The sequence below is a fragment of the Neovison vison genome, chromosome 2 (genome assembly GCF_020171115.1).
Source record: "Neovison vison isolate M4711 chromosome 2, ASM_NN_V1, whole genome shotgun sequence".
Taxonomy (NCBI): Eukaryota; Metazoa; Chordata; class Mammalia; order Carnivora; family Mustelidae; genus Neogale; species Neogale vison.
Window position 1 is genome coordinate 229,086,345 of NC_058092.1, and position 18,883 is coordinate 229,105,227.

At 43.8% G+C, this 18,883-nt stretch overlaps 1 long non-coding RNA gene across 1 annotated transcript; it reads right to left on the reverse strand.

Annotated features, from left to right (window-relative positions):
• Positions 1 to 4,919: 4,919 nt before the first annotated feature.
• LOC122899035 lies at positions 4,920 to 18,883 on the reverse strand. Its single transcript, XR_006383091.1, has 2 exons — positions 18,686 to 18,883; positions 4,920 to 5,746 (listed from the first exon to the last, which is right to left on the reverse strand). It is a non-coding gene; the product is annotated as an uncharacterized LOC122899035 (long non-coding RNA).

The following is an 18,883-nucleotide window of genomic DNA, read 5'->3' on the forward strand; positions in this document are numbered from 1 at the left end:
GAGGGTGATCTTACCAAGTACCTCTCCTGAGACCCCGCTTTCCCATTTTCCCAGCTCTCTTATGTATTCGGCTCCTCTCTCTCTCGCTTTCCCAGGCACCATTAGAATATGCTCAGGCTGCTCTCATCACGCTATCCAGTTCTTGCCCCAGGCTGCTCTCATCACGCTATCCAGTTCTTGCCCCACGCCACTCCTCCCTTGCAAAACCATATTTCTTGAAAGAGTCATCTACACTCACCACCTCTGCTTTCTTGCTTCCTGTTTCGCCCAAGTGTTTTGGGAGTAGAAACCCATCCGGATGGCTCAGGGGAGCTGCCCCCGCCATCGGAAGCCATGTGCAAGTCTAGAAGCACATGGGGTCATAGCTGACGCCCAGCTCGTCTCATAGCAACTTGGAACGGGGACTGCGAGTCCATCAGGATCAGATGCTCCTCATCTCCGCTTCCCCCCTTTCCTTTCCTCTCTCTTCCTTTGTTTCTCTCTGAACATCTCTTCCTTTCTGCCCCTCTCTCTACTTAACCACCTAGCTCCATCCCATAATGGCCATTGCAGCGCCAGTCCGCCTCAGGATTTCGGCTTCCACTATCAACCGACGGATGCCCGAGGAGATCGGACTTAATTAGCCTGATAATTTCCTCAATTGAGACAAGTCATAGGTCACTGGCCTCATATTACAGGATACAGCTATTTGGGGGTCAGTGGATCATGGACAGAGCAACCTGCCTTAGAAGGGCCTGTGGGGAGAAGAACAGGCCATGAGAAGCATCTTTGTTTCCTCCCATGCCCCTCTCTAACCCAAGGCGATTGGTGCATGTGCTTGGCCGCCTGAAGTCTGCTCTCACTGAGGTCATGAACAAGGTCTTTGTTGTTGAATCCAATGGAGAGTTTCAGTTCCTTCTGTATGTGGACGTTTAGCAGCTTTGAAGCTATTGACCTTTCTCCTGCTCCCTTTTCTATGGCCTCCATAAAATGGACAGTCCTTCATTCTTCTCCTGCTTTGCTGTCTGCTTCCTTCCAGCCTTACAGGCTCCTACGTCTCCTCTAAGCGCTGACCTTCCTCTCAGCCCTGATTTTCCTTCCTTCTCCAGACTCCTCTCTTTCTTTCTAGTCCCTCTCCGGGCAGTCTTGTTCTCCCACATGCTCATAATTACCTGCTCTGCATGAATAGGTTCTAACTCCATCTGCCTGAGCTCCTCCCAGACCTCTTCACCACCTGGACAGCCGCCCTGGATGTCCCACAGGAATGTTGAAGTCCTTGTGTGTACACTTGAACTCACCACCTCCCCCTCAGACTTTCTCCTCTCCTGCTGTTTTCCAGTTCTGCAGATACTGCCACCTCCTCCCCCAAGCCAGAATTTGGACACCATAGTCAATGTCTATCTCTCCATCACTCTCCACACCAACCAAATACCACACAAAAGAATTGCAATAATTTCTTAATATACCAAACACTCAGTGGTCTACTTTCTATGTACTTTTCTTTCTCCCTCCGGCCTCCACCATCATTCCTGGGGTCGTACAAACAGCCTCTTAACTTGTCTCTGTACCTTCAGTTTTTCAAACCCAAACCCAGTTACTCCCACAAATAGCCAGAGTGTTCTTTTCCTTCCTCCCTTTTTTTTTTTTTAAGATTTTATTTATTTATTTGACAGACAGAGATCACAAGTAGGCAGCGAGGCAGACAGAGAGAGAGAGAGAGAGAGAGGAGGAAGCAGGCTCCCTGCTAAGCAGAGAGCCCGATGTGGGACTTGATCCCAGGACCCTGAGATCATGACCTGAGCCGAAGGCAGAGGCTTAACCCACTGAGCCACCCAGGCGCCCCTCCTTCCTCCTTTTTATTACCCATTTATTTATTTTTATGTAAGCTCTATGCCCAGTGTGGGGCTTGAATTCATGACCCAAGGTCGAGTCACATGCTCTACTTACTGAGCCGGCCAGGTGCCCCTCCTTCCTCCTTTTTAAAAGAAATATAGTTTTAGTACTTTTGTGTATGCACAGAGATGCAAACTACTACCAAGCAGTGAAGGCAGTCTTCCTTATCCTGTTGCTTAAGTTAATGAGAATGCCTCTAGTATTTCATGGATAAATATGTTGGCTGCTTTAATAGAAATATATACTTTGTTACTTTTTAACTTCTTGTTATGCCGAATTTTGAACATACACTAAAGGGGACAGATTATAATGTTCTTGTGTTCCTTCCCCTCCAGCCCCAACAACCATCAACCCAGGTTAGGCTTGCCCCATCCCTATCCCAACTCACTCCCCCCTCACATAATATTGTGAAGCAAAGCCTATATATCCCTTCATTTCATTCATAAATATTTCAGTAAGAATTTCTAAAAGAGATTTTAAAATACCATTACCATACATAAAAAGAATTAATAATTCTTTACATCATCAAATATCTAGTTTTTTATTTTCAGCTGTCTCATAAATGTCACACATTTTTTAAAAAAATTAGTATCTAAGTAACGTCCATACATGGTGATTAGTTGCTGTTTTTTTTTTTTTCTTTAAGATTTTGTTTATTTATTTGAGAGAGATAGAGCACGGGTGGGGGCATTGGGAGAGGGATAAGTAGGCTCCACAGAGCAGGGATCCCAACACGGGGTTTGATCTCAGAACCCCAAGATCATGACTTGAGCTGAAGGCAGACACTCAACTGACTGAACCACACAGGTGCCCCAACTGCTGTGCCTTTACAAGTCTTTTCATCTGTTGGTTCTCCATCTTTTTTCCTAGCAGTGTATTTAGTGAAAGAAAAAAAGAAACTTGTGGTCTGTGGTGTAGGGTTTGCTGATCTGGGTTTTCACTGATTTCAACCCCACAGTGTCATTTCATTAGATCCTGTCTTCTGTATTTTCTGTATATTGGTAACTGGATTTAGAGAATATTCTAGTTAGGTTGGGCTCCATAACAAAATACTGTGGATTAACCAATAAAATTTATTTCTCACACCTCTAAAGGCTGGAAAGTCCCAGAACCAGGAGCCAGCATGGCTGGGTTCTGGGAAGATGCTCCTTTCAGCTTGCAAACAATTACCTTCTTCTATGTTATTGTGTGGTGGAGAGGGAGTTCAGATCTCCCTTCCTCTTCTTAGACAGACGTTATTCTCATCATGGGGAGGGGGCACGCTCAGGACCTCATCTAAACCTAATTGTGTCCCCAAGGTTTTACCTCCAAATAGCATCACATGGTGGGTGGGGGCTAAGGTTTCAACATGTGAATTCTGGAGGGACACAAACATTCACTTCATTACAGAGCATATCTTTTTTTATTAGCAGCATCATTGAGTCAGACTTTTAGTACACTGGGTCTAAAGGTTAATTGATTTTCCTTAGTAATTTAAACTCCTAAGTCAAGTAAATGTTTCTAAATCTGACTTTGTCCTCCCCTGTGTAAAACCCTTCAGAGATTCCCTCATTTTTCTCAGGCTAACGTTCAAAGGAGTGATCATGTGATTAGTCCGGGCCACCATGTTACCCAAGCCGGCCAATCCGAGCCCTTTACCGGCTTTTTCTGCGGGAGCAGCTGGGAATCTCTTTCGCTATGGGCTCACCCTAAGGGAGACTCAGAGAAATTCCTCTGGAAGTTCTGTCCTTTCTATGAGAGGACTTCTGCTAGCCCAGTGGCGCTTAACTCCAGTTGTACGTTAAGCAAGATCCTCCCCCCCAAAAAGTACGCAAGCCCATGAAAAAAGCCAGACACAGAAGGCTGCATGTTGTATGATTCCGTTTATATGAATGTCTCCCACAGACAAATCTCTAGAGAAAGAAAGTAAATTGCTGGTTACCAGGGGTAGGGGGAAGGAGGAATGGGGAGCGACTGAGGAGGGGTCTGCGGCTTCCTTCCAGAATGATGAAAATATTCTGGAACTATATATCAGTGACAGTCACAGAACTTTAGAAAGTTACATTTTGTGGTATGTGAAGTGTATCTCCATGGAAAAAAAGGTACCCAGGCCCAGACTCCCCCAGACCAGTTACCTAAAAAATTATGTGGGCGGCGTCCAGGAGTTTACAACTGTAAAGCTCTCCAGGTAACCCGAGGGAGAGAACCCGAAGGGAGGGTAACACACCTGCTCCCTTTCTTTCCCACTTGCTCTTCCCAGGACAAGCAGAGAGACGGGCAGGGGGTGGGGGTGGGGGTGGGGGTGGGGGAGTGCTTCGCCTCTTTGCTCAAACTGGGTCTCTGTCTCTCTCCCAGTCTCACCCCTCTCTTTGATCAGTTCAGGAGAGAAGATCTCCAGAAGCCCCGTTATGGCCATAGACCTTAGACTCTGCTATGAACTGAATGGCATCTCCCCCAAGTTTATACATTAAAGCCTTAATCCTCAGTGTGACTGTCTTTGGGCATATGGGGAGATAATTAAGGTCAATGAAATCGTAATGGTGGGGCCCTTATGGGGTTCTCCGTAAGGAGAGTAAGAGACACCAGGGATGAGCTCACACACAGAAAAGGCTGTGTGAGGGCACAGAAGCCAGCCAGGAGAGAGGCCTCAGGAAAACCCAACCTGCTGACGCCTTGACTGTGGCCTTCCAGCCTCCGGAACTGGAGAAAATAACATCTCTTTCGTCTAAGCCCCCTGTCTCTCTTATTTTGTTAAGGCACTAATAGAGTCTCCAATTCAGCGGTTTCTGTCCTAAAGCAAGAGATAGACAATCGCACCTGTAAGTGATGATAAGCTCGTCTTATCTTTTCTAATTGTTATGCCTCCTATTTTTTTTTAAATCGTGTTTTGCATTATCTAGAAACTCCAGAAAAATGCTGACTATCAGGAATAACAGGCGTCCTTGTCCTGTCTTAAGTTAATGAGAATGCCTCTAGTATTTCATGGATAAATATGATGTCTGTTTCTCATTTTTTATTTCTGTCTCAGTCCATCCAGGCTGCTAGATAACAAAGTACTTCAGACTGGGTAGGTTATAATTCACAGAATTTTATTTCTCACAGTTCTGGAGGGTGGGTGTCCTAAATCAGGGCCTGGTTGGATGAGGACCCTCTTCTGGATTACAGACTTCTTGCTGTGTCCTCACAGGGTGGAAAGGGCTAGAGATCTCTCTGGAGCCCTCTTTTATAAGGCATGAATCCCACTCGTGAGGGCTCCGCCTCCCGACCTCATCCGCTCTCAAAACCCCACCTGCTACTACCATCACATGGGGTGGCGGTCAGCATTTCAACACATGAATTTGAGGACGACACAGATATTGAAACCAGAGCAGACACATTTCTTTAACTTAGTAAGTCTTGGCACGCTGTCTTGTTCCTGCCCACCTGTTAAGACCGTTCTGTTGCTTCCTCTGCACACTCACTATGCTTTCAACAAAATTCACTACAGACTGTTTTCTGGACTTGCCACACTCACTAATGACTCCATACCTGTGTATATCCTCTTCTTCGCCCAGGAACCTCCTCCCCAACCTTCAATGCCCGGCAGCTTAGAGAGAACCAGATAAAACTGTAGTTCCTCTTGAGACCCAGGATGTAAGGGAGAAAATTCCTGCTTCTCTCGGCCTTTGCGAGAATGTTGGAGGAAACAATCTCACCACTGTTCTCTGCTTTGATCGCTTCCTCCTCCTGGGGAGACGGCCAGTTTGACAGCACTGCTCACCTCAGCGGGGAGGTGTGGGTGCGGGGGATGGTGACTGGTCTTAAAGGCAGGGCCCCAGGCTCTTCTCTTCTTTCATTTCCTGAATTCGCATGTGATGCTCTTATATGGTTAGCTCTCCGTGACACGGCCACCCTCCTGAGGAAGAGGAGAGTGGGGATCTGTCATTCTCTCATTCCAAACACCTCCACAGTTGCAGGGAGGGTAGGTCCAGGGACCCTTGCCCTGTGGGCCCTATCAGTTCAGTTCAGTGGCAAGAGAGGAGGGCTACATCTCCCTTAGGCCTAGGGTTAAGCCATGGTCAAATCCAGTTTTGACTGGAGCTTTGCATGAAGGTTGGTTTTTGGTTTCCTCTCTGGTTAGAGATTCTTGGACCTATATCCCACTGGTGTGCATCCTGGAGAGGGGCAGGGTGAATGACCCTCTTACAGACTCACTTGGGGCTCTCATGGAAAATTTGCCAGATAAAAAGTGAACTGATTTATGTACCCCAGCCTTTCCCTCCTCTAGTAATAGCTGCTGTTGATTGGGTACCTTTAATGAGCCAGACAATATGATCTCATCGCTTCCACCCAACATGCTACCAAACAAGTATCATTATTTCCATTATAAAAGAAGAAATCCTGTATACCACTACCATCCCATCTTAAAGCAAACCTCTGCTTTAAAAAAGTAATAGACCCGCTGTTCACAAAATCTGGCCTGAGTTTCTAGTTAGTCTTCATTCTGGTTAGCTCCTTAATGTGCCTCTGTATTGGTCCTATGCCTTCCTGATCTTTCCGAAACATGCCGTCTCCTACTTTAGTCCCCACAGTCATTCGATCACAAATATTTGTTGAGCACCTACTGTGTGCCAGGTACTGAACTAGGTGCTGGGGACATAGTGAGTGATCAAGGTGGACACAGTCTCTGACCTTAACGAATTTTCCTTTACCAGGTCAACACACTTGAATAAGAACAGTGAGTGCTATAAAGGAGAACTTCAGACTGATGGGTGTGAGACAGAGGGAGGTAACCTAATTTGGGGAACCAGGCCAGATTTCCTGACAAAGTGATTAATTTAAGTGAAGGACTCTGTGTGCTCGCTCAGGCTGCCTTTTGGGCTGGAATGCTTTTCCCACTGATTTTCTCTGGTCCCGGTCCATTATTCAACATCCAGATGCAGCGAAATTTCCAAAAGTCTGTCCTTGAATTTTTTGTTAAAATATAAAATAAGAGGCTAGGAAGTCAACAAACAAAACCCCAAAACCTTTAGAAATATTTCATCGTAGGGGTAGAAACTGTTCATTGCATATCAATATCTTTTCCCCTCCTCTTCCTTGGTAATAGCAACCTAAGTTTTAGCTGAGCCTTTGCCGACCCAGAGTAACTTCTGCAGCTAGGCTTGGCTATGGAATGTAAGTGGGTGCTACCACAAGATATGTCCTTAAAAGGAGGGAGTGAGCTCCTTTTGCCCTCTTTCCCATCCTAATGCTCAGTGACTATAAAGACTGAAGATCCACGCTGGACCATGCAGACGCGGGCTACCTCCTGGGGATGATGGAAAGGAAGCTGGAAGCAGCGTGGGTCCCAGATGCCCAGAGAAACACTGGATTAGTTTCCTGGGGCTGTCATAACAAATCACCATTATCCATGTGGCTCAAAACAGCAGAAATTTATTCTTTCACAGTTCTAGGGTCTATGTTTTCTCTGAAGACTCTAGAGAAGGATCTTTCCTGCCTTTTCCAGCTTCTAGAGCCCCAGCTGTTCCTTGGCTGGTGGCAGCATCTCGTCACTCTCTGCCCCCTTGTCACATGGCCTTTTGCTCTGTGTTTCCTGTGTCCTCTCCTCTTATTACCTTTTTTAAAGATTTATTTATTTATTTTAGAGAGAGAGGGGTGGGGGAAGGGGCAGAGGGAGAGAATCTTCAGGCAGACTCTCCGCTGAGTGTGGAGCCCACGTGGGCTGGATCTCAGGACCCTGAGACTGTGACCTGAGCCAAAACCGAGAGGCGGACACTTAACTGACTGAGCCACCCAGGTGCCCCTCCTCTCCTCTTAAAAAGACACCAGTCATTGGATATGGCGCTTACCCTAAATCAAGGATGATTTCATCTTTAGATCTTTAACTGATTACATCCCAAGACCGTATTTCCAAATAAGGTCACGTTCTGAGGTTCCATATGGACATGAATTTTGGAGAGATACTATTCAACTCACTATACCCACTATACAAATCCCACTATACAACTCACTATACCCACTATACAAATTCAAGAGAAGAGAAAAAAACCTGTCTTCTCTTCTTTATGCCATTATTATTTTGGATCGTGGAACCCATACCCTAACCACGAGAGTCATTCTGCAGGGCTTGCCTTCTGCAGGCTGCTGGAGACTTCTCTTGGGTAACTGCTTGCCCCAGTCACAACAGGGGTGAGAGGGGGATGGGATCCTCCCCCAGTGACAGTATTATTAGACCACGAACAGACGCTTGACCCAAGCTAAGCCAGTAGCATCCTTTCTTCAGGGGACTCAGGACAGTATCTGAACTTGTCTCTTGACTAGAGGAGATATAAATGTCTGAGTTGTGGGCTGGTTAGCTTCTGTTTATCATGTGGTGAGAGAAACAGAGAAACCTGGTCGCTACATGAAAGAAATACAAAAACAACAGAAGTTCGAAGAGGAAGAGATATGAGTCTGACAGGAAGTCTAAATGGTTTTCAGTCCTTCTTGGTTCCAGGGCTGTAGGAGGCCTGGCTGCATCTGTGCCCCCCCAGGTTAGAGACAATCTGAGCAACAGGTCCTGAGAACATAGCATAGTCCAGACCACACTACATCAGCTGCTATATTGGTCAAAGCACTCTATCCTGGTTTCCACAGCATTTAGGTGCCCTTTTTTTTTTTTTTTTAAAGACTTTATTTATTTATTTGACAGACAGAGATCACAAGCAGGCATTGAGGCAGGCAGAGAGAGAGGAGGAAGCAGGCTCCCCGCTGAGCAGCGAGCCCGTTGCAGGACTCAATCTCGGGACCCTGGGATCATGATCTGAGCCGAAGGCAGAGGCTTTAACCCACTGAGACACCCAGGCGCCCAGCATTTCAGTGCCTTAACCAAATTATTTCTTGCCTCCCTTTGAAGTCTTAAGCAGTCCGGCAGCTCCTTCTCTTATACCTACGTCATCCGGAAGAGGTGGCCTACAAGCTTACTGGAGTAGAGGAAGAGAGAGAGAGAGAGAGGGGATGCAGCCATCTTTTTTTTTATTGTTAATTTTATTTTATAATTATGTAATATATCTGCAGAGTTTCAAAATCCAATCTACAAAGTATATTTAGATAAATCTAATTTGTTGCCCTGTTCCCGCTACCCTGTTCCCTCCTTTCCACTAAAGTTAGCAATGAAAAAGTTATGTTTATTTTCCTTTTAAAAACAGAAGCAAATATATGCGTGTAATTTCCTCTCCCTCTTGATTGGGTGCCATACAACTTATCTCCCCCTTGCTTTTCTATTTGTCTGCTGTTTTTTTTTTTTTATTGTGGTGAGAGATACATAACAGGAAACTCACCCTCGTAGCCATTATTGGGTGTACAGTCCAGTGTCATTGAGTACAATCACATTTTCATGCAACCATCACCACCATCATCTCAGAATTTCCTCACTTACCCAAACTGAAATTCCATACCCCTTACACAATAACTCCTCATCTCCCCCTCCTCCCCGAGCCTTGGCAACCAAGTATTGATCATTTTATGTACTTCTTATAAGTGGAATCAGACAATATTTGTCCCTCTGTGACCGGCTTATTTCACTCCATGTGAGCATAATGTCTTCGAGTAGGTAGAGTCGCTCATAACTGCCTTGGTCCAAAAGTGATGCGTGTCACAATCCATTGGTTAGGTCCAGTCTCATGGCCCCAAATGGACTGCAAGGGAGGTTGGGGAATATGGAGGAACACATGGAATATTTGGTGAGTACCAGGTTCCATTTAACACACTCGTGCCACATGAGAAACTCTCTTTTTTGCTGAAGCTAGCTTGAGTTGGTTGCTGTCCTTACACCCAAGGGATTCAAATCCTATCCATTATATACATGCATCTCAACATCTGAGAAGTGGAGGAAGTTCATAACTGTAGATTCTTTATTTCTAATTGGTAACATTTTGGGACTGCTTTTCAAAATTAGAGTTATGGAATCTTGGTGTTAAAAGAACTCCGAGCCCAGCTAAGGCGATCTTCTAACCTAGCTTTCTGTAGACCATGTATCTCCTTCAACCAGCATGTATTAGACAAGTGCACTGAGCACTTGTGATGATGCATCAGGAACTGTGAGGACCATCAGGGACACAACATTGGCTAACATTTGGTCCCATTCTAGTTCATGGAAAACAGTGCTGTTGATTCTAGTTACTTGTTTGACCTATGACCTAAATGTTTATTATTGGGTTGTGCTCACGAGGGAAATTTATGAGTATACCAAGAGTATATTTTTGAGTCATATAATTTCACTTCCTCTTACTTTCTCAACACTTTTGCTGTTGGTATTACTGTATCAAGATTTCCCCCCACTTTTTTCTCCTTTGTAGTTCTCTTTTTTGTAAAAAATAATAAGGATGTCACACTTTACAAATTTTTGTGACTACTTCTGCCATCTACCTAGGAATGACTCAAACATTTTAAGTACAGAATAACTTTTAAAATTTGGTCCTTAAGGACCCAGAGCTATGATTTGACATTATTGCACAGCACAAGCGATCAGTACAGATGACAGGGATATGCAAATTTCTTATATGAATGTGGAATTAGATACGGAGAAAGAATCAGTGCTGCATTGTAATCAAGGCACCTGGGTTGTAGGGCTTGGTCCTTCCACAAATTAACTGTAGCACTTTGGAGAAAAGTCTCTCTCTCTCTCTTTTTAAGATTTATTTGTTTATTTATTTGACACACAGAGAGAGAGCATAACCTGGGGGAGTGGCAGATGGAAGGAGAGGGAGAAGCAGGCTCCCTGCTGAGCAGAGAGCTCGCTGTGGTGCTCAATCCTGGGATCATGACCTGAGCTAAAGGCAGACACCCAATTGACTGAGCCACCCAGATGCCCCACTTTGGGGAAATGTCTTAAATTCCCCAGATCTTAGCCCTTCATCTGTAAAACAATGCCATCAAACTACCTGAAAATTCCTTTTTCCCCTTAAGTTCTCTGTTTTGATGATTCTGCAGAGAACCAGAAGGAAGAGAGAGTCAAACATCTGGCATGATTTGGAAACTGTTCGAAGAAAGAAAAAAGAAAGTGAGGATACAGGAAAACTCCACAGAGGAAAGAAGGCAATATAAAATAGTTTGGAAGAGCAGAAAGTGAAGAAGTGAAGTAACACAAGTTAAAAAGGAGAAGTGGAAGGTAAAAAAAAAAGTTGGGTTTTAAGCTGCTTTAAGCTGTCATCAGCTTGTGAAAACTAGTACATAGGAGTTATTGAGAGAATAAATGCTTTTAAGGAGAAGGTGGACAAAGAATGTTGTGGGGTAGAATGAATGAATCATTCAATTTTGTTGGTTCTCCTCCAGACTAAGAAAGAATGATTACATTTCATGATTTTCTCCAGCCTCACAACAAAGCATGGCACAGTTGAGGGGAATAATGCTTAGGTCACAGTCACGTGACTCACATGACAATGGGCCCCTATTGTAGGGTTTTGCGTGAGTGGCTTACTCTGGTTCTCTTCGTCAGTGGCCATACTGCACAAACAGAGACAGCAGCTCCTAAACAAATCATTGCTTGGTTCAGAGGGAAGGAAGGATGCTTCCATTCCAGGCCCTTCCCACACCATCCTCTCTCTTCTTCTCTCTAGTTGCAGTTGTCTTTCTCCTAGGGTCAAAGGAAGGATGCACCTGTCTTTAGCTCACTCTCTACCTTCTTAGGGCCTATGAGACCTTGGCGAGGTCTCATGTGCTCTGCCTCTCATCTGCCATATCCCTTAATGGGGATGATTATGTACATGGCATTAAGTAGACTGATGGAGCAATCACAGAGTCTTAAGCTGAATAGAAGATCAAAATATCCATTTTATTATGTTTTTCCTTCTATAGACATTCTTCTCCTTTCATTCTAAAGAATAGATAAATCATTTAGAGCAGACCATCCCATTTTGGAAGAAGTTTTCTAGGAAAAACACTGATATCAGCTTTAGGGATAGGAATGTGAACTTTTTGTAATGGAAAAGTCACAAAAGACATTATAGACAGATTCTATCTATAGCTATAGACAATAAGTTACAAGTCACAGAATCATATCTTAGAAAAGGGAAGAACTCCTAGAGTTTATTCAGAGAGAGAGATGCTGGGTCATTTCACCAGTAAACATAGCGTTGTCTCCCTTTTTGCCTGGAGAGACATGGCCGTTGGTGGCTTTGGGTATATTTACCCCTGGATACCAATGTCCTGTTCTTAAAATGACCGTTGTGGGTTGAATTATATCCCCTCAAAAGATATATTCAAGTCCTGGGGTGCCTGGGTGGCTCAGTGGGTTAAGCCACTGCCTTCGGCTCAGGTCATGGTCTCAGAGTCCTGGGATCGAGCCCCGCATCGGGCTCTCTGCTCAGCGGGGAGCCTGCTTCCTCCCCTCTCTCTGCCTGCCTCTCTGCCTGCTTGTAATCTCTGTCTGTCACATAAATAAATAAAATCTTTAAAAAAAAAAAAAAAAAGATATATTCAAGTCCTGACCCCTGGTACATGTGAATATGACCTTATTTGGAAGTAGGGTCTTTGAAGATGTAATCAAGCTAAGGTCATACTGAAGGCCTAATCCAATGGCTTGTGGCCTGATAAGAAGAGGAAAATTTGAACACAGACACATGGGGACAATGGAGACAGAAAGTGGAGTGATGCATCTTACAAACACTGAGAAACACTGAGAAAGAAACACTGAGGTTACCAGCAACCACCAGAAGCTAAAAGAGGCAAGGAGGGATTCTCCTCTAGAGACTTCAGAGGGAGTGTGGCCTTGCCAACAACTTGATTTTGAACCTCTAGCCTTCTGAAGTTGTAAGAGAACAACGTTCCATTGTGTTAAGCTACCCAGTATGTGGTACTCTGGCAGCCCTAAGAAACTAAAATGCTGACCAAATGACCATATCTTTCTGTCCCCTTTCTTATTTTAACCTACAGAATAGGACTAATTCTTGCTCTCAGTAGCTTTGAGATTTTTGATGGAAATTTTAATATAATTAATAATTTTATGGTATTTTACATAGTATTTTTTGTTAAAATAATATATATTTGACTGGGGAGATGCTTCCAGGACAAAGAGAGACATTCTCTCTATAGGTCCTCTCCTGTGCTCCTCCCTCCAGGACTGGAGATCCTGCCAGAGAACCCAGGCATCACGGAAACCATCTGTACATGCTGCTACTTACCTCCTATTACCTCAGAATAAAAATAGGTCTTTTAAGTAATTTGAGCTCTCAGGGCTGCTGTGGAAAATCGTCAGAGGTAGCATTATTATCTCCTTTGCCTCTTTTTTTTTTTTTAACTAAAGATTTTATTTATTTGACACAAAGAAAGGGAACATAAGCAGGGGGAGTGGGAGAGAGAGAAGCAGGCTTCCCGCCAAGCAGGAAGCCCAATGTGGGGCTCGATCCTAGGACCCTGGGAAGACAGGCAGACGCTTAACGACTGAACCACACAGGTGCCCTCCACCCCCCGTTTTAAAAATGGACTTTCCTCAGAATTTGTTCGTATCTTTTCTCTTAACACCTTTTCCTTTTGGTACCTGACAATAATTCTTGTTCTGATGTCATGGGTGTCACCTAGGCAAAGGTGTTATTTTCCCATTCTATCAGGAGCTCAGCTGTTTTCTTTCAATCCATGCACAGACTTAGAACAGAGGAAGATATTTAATTGACTATATCCCCTCACTGTTTGGGTTGCAAAGATGAGTATAAATGGCATGCATCCCTAGCACTGTGGGGTTTTGTGTGTGTGTGTGTGTGTGTGTGTTTATTTTAATTCCAGTATAGTTAACATACAGTGTTATATTAGTTGCGGGTGTACAATATAGTGATTTGACAATTCTGTAGATTATGGTTTTTATTGTTTAATCTGTGAAATTGATATAAATCTTGTCGACCTCATGGGGTTTTTGTTTTTTGTTTTTTGTTTTTTGTTTTTTTACATCTCCTACTACTACAGACACATACAGCCTGGAATTGACATTGAGCTGATGACCCGAGAAAGGATCCATGGCTTAATTACATCATCATTAGTGATAAGCTTGCCTTCTACCTCCAAAAAATTTTTTGTTTTACCTGCTGAAATAGGAATCCCGTGTCCTGCGTGCCTGGGTGGCTCAGATGGTTAAGTGGCTGTGTTCCGTTCAGGTCAAAATCCCAGTGTCCTGGGATCCAGCTCCGCATCGGGCTCTCTGCTCAGTGGAGTCTGCTTCTCCCACTCCCTTTACTGTTCCCCCTGCTTGTGCTCTCCCGCTCTCTTTGTCAAATGAATAAATAAAATCTTAGGGAAAAAAAAAAGATGCTGTAAAATGAGAATTAAAAAAAAAAAATGGGGCACCCGTGTGGCTCAGGGGGTTAAAGCCTCTGCCTTCGGCTCAGGTCATGGTCCCAGAGTCCTGGGATTGAACCCCACATTGGGCTCTCTGCTCAGCAGGGAGCCTGCTTCTCTTCTCTACCTGCCTCTCTGCCTACTTGCGATCTCTGTCTGTCAAATAAATAAATAAAATCTTAAAAAAAAAAAAAAAAAAAAAAGAACTCCTCCGTCCTGGTGCCAGGCATGTTTTTTGCATGCCTACTTTGCAGCATCACTGTTCACTCCTTCTAGAGTGAATATGGTTAGCCTTTATGTCTTATTCTTCTAGGCACACAACCCTTTGGCTCTCATTCTGTCTCTGAAATTTGAACTTTTTATTGCTCTTTGCTTACCCTTTTTGAGTACTCTAAGAAGAAGACTCTTTCTCATAAGTCTTCATTATGATTGAGGCTTTTATGATTTTTCTAAAAAACTGATTATTCTCAGTCATCTGGCTCGCTTAGACACGGGTACTATTTTTAGCACCCAGCAAACCTGTTGTTTTCAATTAGATTAATAATGAAACTAAATTCCCCGACTCTTGTTTTTTTCCATTTTCTCAGTTAATAAAATATTTGCAATATGTCTCTGAAATGATCATTTTAATAGGTATTCTCAATGATCCAAGAACTTCACAGAATACATTAGTCATGGGTAGATTATTGCAAGTATCTGGTTTATATCTATCTATCTATCGATCTATCTATCTATTTATCTGCTTAGAGAAAAGATTCCATATCTTGTAGGGTGATTGGATGGGCCCCCAAGCATGGCTAGGATTGATGGGAAGAGGAGTATGTAAGCTGAAGAAATCTTTGACTGTTATTATGGGCTGAACTGTGTCCCCTACAAATTCTTACAATGAAGTCCTCAGACTATGACACTATGACTGTATTTAGAGACAGGGTCTTTAAGGAGGCAGTTAAGGTAAAATAAGGTCATATGAGTGGGCTCTGATCCCATATGACTGGTGTCCTTATAAGAAGAGGAGATTAGGACAGTCTAACACATGGCAGAGAGATAATCATATGAGAACACAGTGAGAAGATGGCCAATTGCAAGCCAAGGAGAAGGGCCTCAGAAGAAATCAACCCTGAGGACATGTTGATTTTGGACTTCTAGCCTCCACAACGGTGAAGAAAGAAATTCCTATTGGTTAAGCCACACAGTCAGTGGCACTTTCTTGTGGAATGCTGAGTTTCATATGTTGTTTCATATGTTGCTTTTCATCAAATGACTGACTTCCAGACAGCTGGGTACCAACCCTTCCTTACTCTGGGTCTCAGCTTCAAGGGCCATGGGTGGGCAAAGAGGAGAAGGGTGGGTGGCAAAGCCATCAATTTGGAGATCTGCTCTAGGTACATCACCATGGAACCCTCCTTGAGGACAGGGAAGGAGAAGCAGTTCAGGGAACAGCCCACTTCCAACAGAGACTCCTGGAACAGAGGGAGTCAGCTGTCGATATTCACACTTTAATAATGTGGCTGCTGTCATACTCAATGCCCTTATGACTGATGTTTTACCTTTCCTTAAGAGAAAAATCTTTTTTCTCTAGAAATAGAAGAAAATGAGACAATTAATTCATATAGGTTTCTGTTACACTCTTTATGGCTTTTTCTTCCCAAGACATAAGGAATTGGTTGGTGTATTAAAAGAGGCAATGAAAGAAAACCAAGCCATCCAAAGAGACCTACAAAGGTTCCTTGGGCAAGTGTACTTGGCTGAATCGTGTCCTCCCAAAATTCATGTCCATGACGAACCCACGAAAGCAATCTTATTTGGAAATAGGGCGTTAGCAGATGTAATTAGTTGTTAAGATGATGTCATACTGGATTCGAGTGAGGAGGGAAGGACATGTGACAGTGATGGCAGAGATGGCAGGAACACAGCTGCCAGCCAAGAAGTGCCAAGGATGGCCGGAAGTCACCGGAAGCTAGGAAGAAGCAGGGAAGGATCCTCTCCTACAGCCTCCAGAGAGACATGGCCCTGCCAACACCCTGATTTTGGACTTCTGATCTCCAGAACTATGAGAGAATAGATTTCTGTTGTTTGAATCCCCCCCCCATTTGTGGGAGCTGGTTACAGCAGCCCCAGGAAAGTGACACAAGAAGTTAGTGGGGCAGGGAGAAGCACAGTGCTTGACAGAGGCTCCACGGCTTCTCAGTGCTATAGAGTAGGGACAGGTCCAAATAAGAGATATCAGCCCTGTGGCGAGTATGACACAAGCAGCAGTAGCTACACAGACCTCAGAAAATGGATCTCGCCTTCCAGGATTAGGTTCTGATAACTTTGAGGGCTATTACACAGCTGGAGGTTCAGCTGTGCTTTTAGTGAAAAGTCCAATAAGGCATCTAAAGCAGTCCAGTAGAAGGGCTGGAAGCTCTGCCTCCATCTGCCTTAGTCTTTTCCTCCTGCCACTGAGGGTGGGGTGATGTGAAGTCTAGGCCTTCAGAGAATATAGAATGGATACTACCTGTGTCCTCTCCAGTTTTTCAGTGTCTGCCTCCTGCCTTCATTCAATCCCCCCACCCAGTCTGATGTCTCCCAGTCCCTCTTTTGAAAATTCCAACCCTGGAGCGCCTGGGTTGCTCAGTCGGGTAAGGTCACGATTCCAGGGTCCTACGGTAAAGACCAACACTCAGTGGGGAGTCTGCCTCTCCCTCTCTTCTGCCCTGCACCCTGCTTGGGTTCTCTCTCTTTCCCTATCTCTCTCATAAATAAATCTTTAAAAAATAAAGTAAGTAAAATAAATCCTAAAAAGAAAGGAAAAGAAAATGAAAATTTCAACCCTTCTAACAGGTTAGGACCTACCTCTACCCTCTGTCTCCCCAAGTATTTACTACTTTGGCCTTCAGCCTGTGTTCCTAAGAGTGTTCCTCTCTTGGCTTTGGAGTGTGTGTGTGTGTGTGTGTGTGTGAGTGCGTTTTGGAGCTTGGGGGGTGAGCTTGGGTTTCATGAATTAGGAGAGGACTGGGGTGTCTGGCGTAATTCCTGAGAGTTCCTGGACCAGGAAAGGGTGTGACCAGGTCCTTTGGAATCACTCAAGGGCAAGAACACCTTGCCTCAAGGAATGTTCCATTTTTTCCAGAGACAGCCTAGTCTGATATCACATGATGAAAACACTTTCTTCCTATTAATAGCACTTTTGAATCCTCTCCTGGAAAATCTATAAGCCTAGCATTATCAAATCAAAGAATTCTTCCTAGCTCCATTTTCGCCAGAAAGGCTCCCCATGAACTGGAATGTCTCCGTCTGAGTCATTTGGGATGAATGGTGCTATTCTTGAACACGCTATTTCCGATCTCCAAATTTATCTCTTGATGGAAGTGAGTGTGTGGGTGCATGTATACATGTGTTCCCCCACCACGTGATTGTTAGTGGCTTAGAGAGTTGGAGGTGGCAGAAAGAATATCTGAGTTTAGAAAGGAGAGGAGAGGCTAAAATGATGCCAGAGAAAAATCTGAAGACAGAAGGATGAATCAAGAGAAGACAAAGAGGAGGCATAAAATTCTCCTGGAATGCAGAAGCACAGAATGTTCTTTTATGCTAGTGTTGGGAGGAAGGTTTGTGGTGCCTAATGCTTTTTAAAATATGGAGGATCCTCTTTAGAAAGGAAAATACAAAATGAGTACAGAATTTGGTACAGGACTTTGGATGAAATCCAAAAGTCCCAAAGCTTATGTATCATTAGGCTCAGGGTGAATTCTGTCTATAATGTGAATTAAGGCCAACATCCACCTTCAAGTTATATGATTAATATCAATCACTCCTATTCCCCAATAATGTGATTTGAACTAAAATATCTGAATCATGTATATATTGACATATTTCTTCTTTTTAATTTTTTTTTAAATTTTTGAAGTAATCTCTACACACAATGTGGGGTTTGAACTCACGGCCCTGAGATCAATTGCCCCATGCTCTACCAATTGAGCCAGCCAGGTGCCCCTATTTTTTCTTTAATATGTATTATCATTATATATACTATAACATATATTATATAATAATATAAATATAATATATTTTAATATATATTAACATTATATGTAAATATATATGTATATTTCATAGGTTCCTAACATGTCATATTCTATATATACAGAATATGACATGTTAGGAACCTATGAAATAAACTTAAATCTAGTGGGGACACTTTACACATAAAGTAGATTTTTGCAAAATTATAAAATGACATTTCTATAACAGTTTATAGCTCAGAACACCCTTTCAGACTTCACTGAATCCTGCTGAGAAACTTGTAAAGAAAATTTTATATTTTCTCCACATTTTACATGAAGGAAGCCAGGCTTGGAGACAAGTGGGAGATTTGCCTGCCCACACAGCTTCGGTGAATGGAGGAGGTGGCCAGACAGGGGCTTCCCACTTACCAGAGTTGATGGGGTCATATGCAACTGGCAAACACTTCTGCATACTGGGCCTAGACCAGGTGCAGGGCTGGTAGGACAGTGGGGAGGGGAGAAGAGAAGAGAGTCCATCAGAACTGCCTGCATCACACTGTTTCTCCTACCTGTCTCTCTCCATCTCCCTTGGATTTCTCGGCTTCAAGGTCAGCAGGCAGAACAGTAAGTACTGCACTTCATAGTTAGGGCCAGCAGGAAACAAGGGTCTGGTAGTGAATTATGAAGTGCTTTCAGATCTGGAGCTTGTTCTGCAGGTGGACGCCCAACCCTGAAGCTTGCTATCCTCCTCAGAGCCAAACTCTTGA